Raw genomic sequence first — 9,492 nt, 5'->3', positions numbered from 1 at the left:
CCCTCTCACGATCACTCATGCGGCACGGTGTCTACGGACGCCTTCACGGTTATACACGACGCGATTCCCACCCCCCTGCTTGTTAAAAATGTAGATGTTATTGATATTTACCAAAATATATATTTTTAAAGTAGGGCCCCGTTTAAAAAAGACTCGACGTTTCGGGGCGGCAGCAACCCCACCCCCCAATCAGGACGCGTGCCCTCTCCCTCCCTCCCCTCACCCGTAGGACCGCCTCCACATTCCCTCCAGCCCGGTGCGGGTCCCTGCAGCCTAGTAGGGGCCCCTCCTGCGGGGGGAGGGGAGGGGGACCCTCGCCCCCCCCCACCGGCCCCCTCTACTGGGGGCCACGGTCCCACTTCTCGGCGTGCAGGAAGCGCGTCGCGTCCTGGAAGCCGCAGCGGAAGACGCCCTCCATGGTGCGCCGAGGGGGGGGCAGCACGGCACGCGCCACGCGCAGAGCGTTCCGCACGTTCACCTGCGGCAGAGGCAAAGGTCCCCCGGTACGTCCTGTGAACGATGGACTGATGGGGCAAGTGCTGTTAGCGAGTAGCGCCTCTGATAGCCGGCACGGCGCACGAGGGGGTGGGTGGCCAGCGACAACGCCCTTTGTCTCCCCAGTGGCGATTTTTACTACACAACGGCAGCGGGTACTCATTTGAGGCTGAGTCGACTTAGGGGAGGAGGCCCAGGACCGGTTCAGATAATCGCTGTCACTGGTGTTGGCCGTGAGCGGGAATCGAACTCGGGTCGCTGGGTTTTGTAGCGCAGCGCGCTAACCGCTGCCCCACCACTCCCCACGTACACATGCGTGGCTACGAGTCGGGTGTTCGAGGGTCTTCCGACACAAATTTGATGACGATGATAATAATGTAATAATGTCAACTTGCAACACCGCACTCTCCGAGAAAAAGCATCATTCAGAGGTAATAATTTGTATAGCGCCTTGACCACCACGGCGCTTCATACGGAGAATAAAGAACGGCACAACGTGTGAGTGTAATGGTGGAGATGGGGTGAATAAAATCGATGAGAGGAAGCAATGGGGGGTGAATCTGTGACGATGCGTCGACTCGGTGAAAGCGAAATTGATGAGAGAATGATGATGATGATGCTGTATGGATTGAATACATGATTAAAGAGGGGAGTGAAAGCCATTCTGAACTGCGAGACACGCGGCCCAGCACAGGGGCCCGCGTTTGATGAGAGAGAGGAGAGAGAGACGAGAGAGGAGAGAGACAAGCTGAGGAACTTCCTAAGTGGGCAAGACCTTCAAAGCAAGTTACGACTGCGTTATACAGAAATAGCCAAAAGGACGCAGCCACCCCCGAAACCTCCAGTGAGGCCCAGCCACAAATTCGCCCACAATATTTACTGCCTTAGGGATGGCCGGAGACTGACCGCCCCTCGAACGGTCCTCATGCCATCGCAGAAAGTCCTGTAAGCTGGCACCGCTCTACAGAGCTCTACAGAGCGGTGAGTCGGCAGTGGAAAAAGTCGAGAAGAAACCCGTGAGACCCGGAGAGCTACCGCTGTGGAAAATATCAACTGACCAGCCATACTTGTAGACAATGCACGTGACGTACAATGCCACCCAGAATCATTCGTTTCAATGTTTTAGTTTTAAAAAGTGTCCAAGCATCGTACTAGAATGCAGTCAAAGTTTCCTGTGCCTACATTGGACAATGTTGCGTTATAAAACGTGCTTGCTGTATAACATGCGCATGTAATAAATCTATCCTGGACAAAAAAAAAGAGAGACAAGGGAGAGGAGAGAGAGAGGAGAAAGACGCGAGTCGCCGCCACCACCGCCGCCTGCTGCAGCGACGATGACGACGCGGCGGAGGCGGCGTCCCGGATGTCCACGCACCCTGAAGTTCTCCCGCGACACGCGCACAAAGAGCTGCACGGCGCCGGGGTCGCAGGGGCAGATGTCGTGCTGCCCGCTGAACGGGGACACGGTGATGGTGCGGCCACGCTCCAGCACGGGGAGGTTGTTGGTGAGTCCCCCGTCGAACCAGCACTGGCACCGCGGGGGAGCCGGTGGGAGTACGCACGCAGAGAGAGAGAGACGAGAGAGAAGAGAGAGGTGTCAATGAGACATTTTTTTCGCCAGTATACAAAAAAATGAAGAACAAGAATAGTCTTTACCTCTTTCTGGCAATAAATCAGGAGTTGTGTTTAGATATTGAAAGACCAAATAATTGCCTTTTTGCTACGAATCAAGTCTGCATTAACGACACGTGTTTGTGGCAAAACATGCAAACAAACATCCTCTGATAATGTAGATGGCATTGTCTTTGAAACGTATTGGCCTACACCAGAAACAGGCCTTGTCTCACGAGTGTCAGACCAGAGAACGCCCACAAGCGAACAGTGCATTTCAACGGCATATTACTATCAGAGGATGTGTGTTCGCACGTTTTACCACAAGTACGTGTGGTTAATGCAGTACTTGACGCCTTGTGAAAGGTGTATCGACTTGGTGTTTGAACATCTTAACACAACTGCTGTTTCATTGCCAGAAATGGGTTAAACCTATTCTGATTGTTCATAGAGAGAGGGAGGGGTGGGGGAGGCCGAGTGAAACACCGCAACCCACACAGCACGGCTATCGTACCGAACCATTCCTCCTTTTCAACTGCGTAACCGAACTGCACCTGGGCTGGGTCAGCCAAGAGGTTGTCTTTTTTATACCACTGGAGAACCCGAGCCGTGCCGCGAAGCCGCTTGTCGAAATTCTACATTCCTATGGCATGGGTGAGTCTACCAAGAGGGCTGTTGACTTCCCCGCAAAGTGGTACTCTTGTTATCGACCGCAAAGAGACGATGGGGTGAGCCAATCCCCGACCAGGAATTGAACTCGCGAGCCACTTGCTCCGTCGCTCAGCCGCCCGGCGGGAAATAAGTGCAGGTCGTGCTCAACTCTCAACTATTTTTCATTTTACCAGGTCAGGCCCACTGAGCTACTATATAGCTCTTTTTCAGAAGCAACCTGGCCACAATAAACAACTCCACGAAGTGGCTGATCGTCCTGTGGACATTGAGAGCAGCCACAAACTCTAAACGCGTGTTGATTCTAAATGTGGACAGAAAAGCCAGAGGACTTGGAATATGCAAACTCCAAATATGAAGGCGTCAGGGTCGGGATCGAACCCACGAACTCCTCCATACCAGGCAAGGGGGGTAACATCTCCTAGCCACCGCGGCGCCCTAATGTCTGCCCTTGGAACGATTCAACCACTCGGGGCGGTGGTCGTGACCTTGGCGGTGAGGTCTGTGAGGGAGCGGTACCTCTCCGTCGTAGGTGACCGGTTCGAGCCCAGCGTAGAACGGGATGAAGCTGCTGGCCAATATCACCTGCACACGTGCACACGACAGGACACGCGCAGCTGTAACGTGCACTGCTCACGCCTGGACAGCAACTTGCACACACCTCCCCCTGTATGCACACCCGTGCGTGTGTGTGGATGTTGAACTTCTTTCGCGCTGTACATAGCCAACTGTGCTCATCAGAGGTGTGGGGGAAGGACAACAAACTAAACACTAAAAGCACACCGTACACAGACAAAGCCTTTACAGACTTTTGGGGCAAGTGCTGTTAGCGAGCATCTACGAAGGCTGGCACAGCACACAAGGGGGTGAGTGGCCATCACCACGCCCGGCCGCCTTTGTCTCCCCAGTGACGATGTTTGCACACTGCACAAAGTACTAATTTGAAGCTGAGTCGACCTAGGGGAAGCCCTGGACAAGTTCAGATAATCTCCACTGGTGTTGGCCGTGAGTGGGAATCGAACTCGGGTGACCGGCATCATAGAGCAGCACGCTACCCGCTACACTACCGCTCCATCACACCCGTACACACACCCCCTGAGGAACACACACATACAAAACGAGCACACACACATCCAAAACGAACACACACACATCCAAAACGAACACGCAAACATACAAAACAAACGCATACAAAACAACCACGAATGCACACACAACTCCCCCCACCTCCCGTGCAGGACACCCCAGGTAAGGCTCACTGAGCTATGAATCTCTTTTTCAGAAGCGACCTGACCAAAAATGATAGCTCAACGAAGTGGCTCATCACGTGGACATTTATAATAGCCAGATTTTCTAAACGCATGATGTTGATGCTAAATGTGGAGGGAAAAAAACCGGAGGATCCGGAGAAAAATCCACGTGGCCACGGGAAGAAAGGAAGACACGCAAACTCCAAATATGACAGCAGGCAATCGTCAGGCTCGGGATGGCACCCACGACCTCCTTACCCCCCCTCCTACCCACACGACCACTCCCCCCACCCCCGCCCTCCATGCTGTGTGCGTGGACACGGGCACCTGCACGAGCTCCTGCCGCGAGCCGTAGCTGGAGACGACGCGGTTGTGCCCGGAGCGCGCGCTGCTGATGGAGATGTGGAGGCGCCCCTCGGCGCGCTTGTGCGCGTCCTCAGGCAGCAGCGCCTCAATCCCGTCCCTGTCGGGTTCACAACCACAGCGCGGGTGTGAGACACGGGGGGTGGCCTGCCGTGACTACCGAGTTCATAACCACAGCGCGGGTGTGAGACACGGTGGTGGCCTGCCGTGACTACCGAGTTCATAACCACAGCGCGGTTGTGAGACACGGCGTGGCCTGCCGTGACTACCGAGTTCACAACCACAGCGCGGTTGTGAGACACGGCGTGGCCTGCCGTGACTACCGAGTTCACAACCACAGCGCGGGTGTGAGACACGGGGTGGCCTGCCGTGACTACCAAGTTCATAACCACAACGTCTCCCTCCCGTATCCGTCCCTCCACGTAAACAAATATATAACAGCGTTTGTTTACACATCCCTTCAACTAGTACAGCCTTTTGGCAGCGTGTGACTTCACGGCATTGGTTCAATACATAGGCAACTCTAAAAGTGATCGGTGGTGCAGCGGTTAGCTCACTCCGGGGTATGAACCCAAGTCCATGCCTCGGCGACGGCTAACGTAAGTGCCGAGCGACATCCAAATCAGTTCTGGTGCCTGCCGTCACGAGCCCGCGCTGGCCCGCGTGGGGAAATATGGTCAATCACAACCCCGTAGACTGGTAACGCACGTGAATGTCGTTATCATGTGGAATATAGAATGGGTTTACGTATGTCGCTCTAAGTCGCTTCTGAAAAAGAAGCTAATGGTTCAGAGGGCTTTAACTGGTAAGATACAAAAAAATATATAATTTTATTTGTATATATTTAAAGAGATTTGTTTGTTATTCTTGGTTCTTTCGGTAAAGTCACCTAGAAGGGAAATAATAAAATAATAAAAATATAAAACAATAAAGAATTCTCACGACGTTTGGACTGCAACACAAGCAATCATCATCAGGTGTGAAATCCACAGCAAGAAAATGTTCTTGCTGTGGCTATTGTTTGATATTTTTATTATTTTATTATTTTCCTTCTACATGACTTTACCGAAAGAACCAAGAATATGAATCCCTGCAGTCATGAAAGCTTTAAATCAAGATGTGTTTCTATTTCCTATACGTTGCACTCCTAGCGTGTTTGTGTATTGTTTGCTGTTGTAACGTTCTGACCTGCCCCTACTGGACATCTGTGAAAAAGAGCTGTGTAGCTTATCGGATTCCTCCAGTATAATTAAATATTTAGTTTTTAATTCTGCATGTTAAACTTCTTTCACACGGATGTGCGGGGGAAGGACAACAAACTAAACACAAACAGCAGTTCTAAACAAATAGAGTTTTCAATCGAGATGTAAGAGTGCACAGCTCCAGTGGCTCTCTAAGCACTGCATGGAACAGATTGCATTGTCAGAGTGAGTGTCATCGGTGAGGTCAGTTGACAGCGGTGACGCCTACTCTGAGGGTGTTCTACTGGACATCTGTGAAACGACTTGACATCCGTGGAAAAAAGCTTCACAGCTCATCGGATTCCTCCGGTCCAAATAAATATTCTGATTTTGAAATATTCTTAGGCGTCGGGCTCACGAGGAAAGGAGAGGTCGTGGCTCTTCGCGTTGAGGCTCCGTTACCTTGGAACCCGCTACTCCAAAGGGTTCTGTGCTCACAGCGGCTACTTTGCATTCAGTGTTGAAAATTTGGCATGGATGTCTGTATGTAATGTATCCTTGTATATTTATTATTGTTTATTTATTTTTAGTGATTTGCTTACCTTTTCTCTATTTTGCACTTCCTACTGGTTGTTGATGTTGCTAATCCGTCCCGACTGGACATCTGTGAAAAATCACTTTGCAGCTCATCGGATTCCTCCAGTCTTAATAAAGATCTCATTCTGACTTTTCAATCAAGGCTTGATGCGTATTTATATAGCGCAGCCACCGTTGCGGTGGTTCGCTAACATTGACATGCTAATCTCTCGCAATGCAATGGCCACCTCCACATCTGCGTCGTCGTGGAGGTAGCTCAGCTCTCCGATCTTACATTGGCATGCAAATTCCATCTCTAGCCCCGCCCACTTACCCTTGGGCTAAACCCATCTCAAACCTATCACATCCTGCTTCAGCAGCTCTCCCGCTATATATTTTTTTCACCTGATGACGATTGCTTGTGTTGCGATCGAAACGTCGTGATATTTGTATTATTTTTCTATCTACGTGGCTTTACCGAAATACCCAAAGAATACGTATTTATATCATTTAGCCTTCTGATTGTACTTTTAAATATTATGCTTATCTTACTGTTTTATTATTTTTCCTTCTTTGTATGTTGTTGTATTTTTTCTGAGTGTATTTCAGTCCTCCGTTAGCTAGTATCTTTACATTTATATTCGAAAATGTTTCATCCTAATTCCGTAACCCTCATTAGCACGGTTGGCTATGTACGGTGCGAAATAAGTTCAACATACACACGAATCGACCTTTAACCTCGTGGTATATTAAAGGTGCTCTGTAAATCAAGATTAGATCAATATTATTATTATTATCTATGGCTCCCCACCAGCTCCATTTTTGCTAATTTAATATGTATGCAAACAAAAGTAGAATCCATGAACCGTGTGTGGTTTTTTATCATCGTCGCTTGATAGTCTTGTTGCTTACCAGTTGGTCCACACAGAGACGCACACAAATCCCCGCCTTGTGCTCAACCACCGGTTCAGCAGAACTGTACGTGTGGCCGTGTCTTGGACTACAAGGTCAGCACACTGTGCAGAATTACCTCGTGGTGCTGCTGTTGTTACTACATTGGATAGTGGTGCACAATTAGCAACAAACTTCAACACATTGGTCAATAAGAACATTGTGTGTGTATGGTCTTTATAGTAAACAGATATAACAGGCGATGTTCCGGTCAATGGCCAATACGTCATGGAAGAAAAGCCATTGCCGATGATATACTTTCCCTATCAAGGCCATGTACACGGTGTTATTATTGGCGAATGCGTTGAGGGTTTTTTTTATTGTCGCGACCAATATTATCCATAATAAAAGGTTTTTTGATGAGATCGTGTAAATCTAAATGTGTCGTTAAACCCGCCAACACCCGGCACAGCTAATAAGTAAGGTTTGTCACGGAAACAAAACGTGCAACTGAATAACGAGTATAGCACACCGGTTGTGTGTTGGAGAGTAAACCCACAACATTTACAATACGAGTACGACGTTGCGCCGGTGACTACAACCATCATCATCAGCAGGCGATTAGCCAGCTGGCTAAATTGTCAATGCTGTAAATGTTGCTGTGGGTTTAACTCTCCAACACACCGGTGTGCCGTCGGGGAAAGAGACGGAACGGAACTTAACTCAGGGTCTTCATGAAGTCGAACCCCGGGGTCACGACCCCGAGCGCGAGCTCCCGGACTTGGCGACCAAAGCTGTAGACGAACTGAGTCGCCTCCTGGCGGAGCACGGGACGGGGGGGGGGGGGGTCAGAGACTCCCCGCGCTTCCCACGCCGTGCGGCCTCAACCCCTCCCGCTCTACCCCCCGCGTCTCGTCGGCCGCCCGCACAGCGGCGTGGCCGGCGTGGACCCTGGTGAAGATAATTAAATAGCTCCTTCCTCGCGCCATGTGGCCATGTCCCCACTTGCCCCTGTGCCCACGTGCCCATGTCCCCATATGCCCGTGTCCCCACGTCCCCATGTGTCCATGTCCCACATGTGTCATTTCCCCACATGTCCCCGTGTGCCTGCATCCCCACGTGCCCCCACGTGTCCATGTCCCACATGTCCCCGTGTGCCTGCTTCCCACGTGCCCCCACGTGTCCCCACGTGTCCATGTCTCCGTGTCCCCGTGTCCCTGCTTCCCACGTGCCCCCACGTGTCCCCACGTGTCCCCGTGCCGTCACCGGGATGCGGTGTGGCGCCGTGGCGAGCATGGCGGCCGTCATGGCCCCGGCGCTGGCCCCGGCGTAGGCGCGCACGAGCGCCGTGAGCGCCGCTCCGCGTTCCAGCAGCGCGCTCGCCACCCCCAGGTGGTACACGCCCATGAAGCCCGAGCCGGCAAACGACATGTTCACCTCCTGCTGCCCCGCCTGCTGCTGCTGGTGCCCCGGCTGCTGCTGCTGCTGCTCCTCCACGGGCATCGATTCCTGGATGTGCAGCGGGGCGACCATAGACCGCACAACTCACAAACTGGCCACAAAATATAGGGTGCTTCAAAAATGTTTTAAGGTAGGCTGGGTCGTGAATTAGGGTAATTGGGTCAGGAGCAAGGACGGGAGGTGAGGGAAGAGTGGAGAAGGCAGTACGAAAAGAGATGAGTCACAACATTCCATGGATATTGGACGGACGATGTGAATATTTTAATAATATAATTTTAATAATATGTTAATAATAATACAATCTTCATCCACGTCGAGGAACTTCACAAGTCCGATTGATGCAAAACGTTGGCAGCCTCATTGCAAAAAAAGAATGTATCACTACAAAATTCCCAACATTACGAGAATTGTACAAACATTACCAACAATCCATGATCAGTCACAAGATAGTTGCCATCACACAAAAACAACAATCAGATCACAATAAACAAATGTCTTAATCACAAATCATAAAATGACCATCAATGGCAATCCTATATCATTGTTGTTAGTGTTACTTATTGTTGCTTATTGCCGAATGTCAATCCGCTCCTGCACTGTTTCACAACAGGCGCGTCGCCACAGAGTCCCAGGTGGCGCCACGGTGTTCTTGGAATTGCATTTAAATGGAACAAAGGAACTAATCTCAGTGCGAAAATCGTCATCGTCATCAACTCCAGAGGCCCTTTTAAGTGTTGCCCTTTTTGTGACGAGCTTCTCAACTCTCACCCTCGTCAAAAACAAACGACAAGAGGTCGTGTCCCCACTATCAGTCGGGATCAGCAGCTTCGCGTGGGCTCTTTCCACATCGAGCCGGACACAAAGGGCCTCCGTTCCCACAAGGTACGCGCGCGAGTGTCTGGCTCGTAATTTTGAATGGCAGCGCGCGGAGCCGTCGCTCTCTCGCTCTCATGGCGTCTGGGAACTGTTTTTTGACTTAATCTTTTGACCGCCCT

At 50.9% G+C, this 9,492-nt stretch overlaps 1 pseudogene; it reads right to left on the bottom strand.

Moving 5' to 3' along the window:
- Window positions 1-337: 337 nt before the first annotated feature.
- On the bottom strand, window positions 338-8,491 carry LOC133353822 (patatin-like phospholipase domain-containing protein 4; annotated as a pseudogene).
- Window positions 8,492-9,492: the final 1,001 nt, after the last annotated feature.

Source organism: Lethenteron reissneri, chromosome 45 (assembly GCF_015708825.2).
Source record: "Lethenteron reissneri isolate LAM-NWPU_2019-01 chromosome 45, ASM1570882v1, whole genome shotgun sequence".
Lineage (NCBI taxonomy): Eukaryota > Metazoa > Chordata > Hyperoartia > Petromyzontiformes > Petromyzontidae > Lethenteron > Lethenteron reissneri.
The sequence above is the reverse complement of the archived record's forward strand: the minus strand, read 5'-3'. Positions and strand labels throughout refer to the sequence as shown.